Genomic DNA, 2153 nt, shown 5'->3' on the forward strand with positions numbered 1-2153 from the left:
CCTTTTTTTTAAGCTTTTATAAGAACTGAAAATACTACAGATATAATTAATTTGCTCCATTCGTCAGGATATAGAAAATCATTAAAATAAATATGTTCAAAAACTCTGTATTCCAAATAAATTATCTATTGCCTGTACTGTAATTTAAGACTAAAATACTGTTGATTGTCTTGTAAATTATTTTACATGCAGATCTCTCTAATCCTAGAACAAATAAAGTAAGTAAGCAAAATGCATGATTGAAATATGGTACAATACGATTCCACACATTTTGTTAAAATGCTTCTGAACATCGTCATAGCAGGCTTGAAACCCATCCATATAGCAACATCCAACTACTTGCAATGCTGTGTGTGCGAGTATTGTTTGAAAAAAGAAGCCCTTTGAATAACACAAACCAACAAACAGTGACTGTGTCTGGAACGTGTCGTGCTCAATTGATGAAAATAAGCCACTTCCTGCCTGAAATCCAGCATTCAAGATCATTCATAACTATGGGATGAGAACAGCATTCAAGATCATTCATAACTATGGGATGAGAACAGCATTCAAGATCACTCATAACTATGGGATGAGAACAGCATTCAAGATCATTCATAACTATGGGATGAGAACAGCATTCAAGATCATTCATAACTATGGGATGAGAACAGCATTCATCCTGTGTCTCATGAACTTTAGGACCCGTCACACACAAACCATGACATGCATTAATGTGTCCATTATGAAGAGTCTGCAATAGCGTACTGTAGCATATCTGACCTTGAAATCAACAATGTGAAGTCATATAATGAAATGGAAACAGCACAGACTGTACATCCCTAGATGTTGGGGTTTCGACAATCAAGACAGGATGATGACCTCCATCTGAAGATCATACAGTTTTCAACTATACTTTAAAAAAAAATATCAGCAACACATTTGAGTACAGTACTGACACATAAGGCATAAAGTACATTTGGAAAACACCAAATGCAATCATAAAACAGAAAGGGCATTTTTGAAATAAACTGTAAAATGATGTAAAAAAAAAAAGAAAAAAAAAAGCCATGCAGTTGGACAATTCAGGTTGTGGAGTGAAAAGTGGTTTGAAAACGGAGTTTTCTCCCTAACTGACATCGGTACGTGACAGTCCCCTACTGCATATTCTCAGCTCATTTCCAACAGTGCAAAGATACAGTATGATTTAACGGCTTTACATTCCTTTAGCAAGACAAGGATGTTAATTACATCCCAGATTATATAGTAGCATTCATCCATGTTTCGAAGGCCAATCCAAGAATGGGAAGTGCTTTGATAAAAATTGAGTAAACTATTCCCCCCAAAAAAAGTATATGAAGATAATATAAACAATACTCTATTCTCCACTAAGAAATTAGTTTGCAGGCAGAGGGAATGTGAGTTTAATATGTAAGATAATATTAATATTCCTACCAACAACCATGATATGCTGTCACTCATTCACCTCTTAGGAATAAAATATCCACCATCTATTTCAAAGTAATATTTCAATAGCACAATATCTAAAAACCAATCAACATCATTATATAACCAGTCACATTCATACATCCACAGACCGAGCACTTCAATGTTTACTGAACAGTACATTCCTTGGTGTTTTAGCAGATGTCAATCAAACCATCTTTAACAGTTAATTGAAGCACCAGCTTTTGCATTATTAAAAATAAATGTTTGATGGTAGGCTATGCTATGGTTTGTATAAATTTCCAGCCATTAATAGTGCAAAAATATCTCAGAGGGACACAGAGGAACAGATACAGATAAGAAAGCAAGCCTGGAGAAAAGCAGACCCCTAACTATCAAACCATTCAGGCACTGGACTGGGTTCCTTTAGGCGTTGCAGTTGGATTGGACAATTACAGTATCTTCAGCATGGGGCGGTTGACCTATTCAGGAAGCTGTTACCATGCTCATAAAAAGTGCACTGTCTCTTTGAGGAACAACTCCCACGGAGCGAGTTGTGTGTATGTGATACATTTTTGTGTGTGGTGTGTGTGTGTCAAGCCAGTAGGTCAATTACGTCAAAACCTAAGTACAGCATTGATCATACCACTCCACTAGGGGGTGTTGCTGAGTCTGCGAGGAGCACCACGGTGTGTGGCTGCTCGGGGGGGGGGGGGGGGCTTTAGGGG

The sequence above is a fragment of the Borostomias antarcticus genome (assembly GCF_949987555.1).
Source record: "Borostomias antarcticus genome assembly, chromosome: 25".
Lineage (NCBI taxonomy): Eukaryota > Metazoa > Chordata > Actinopteri > Stomiiformes > Stomiidae > Borostomias > Borostomias antarcticus.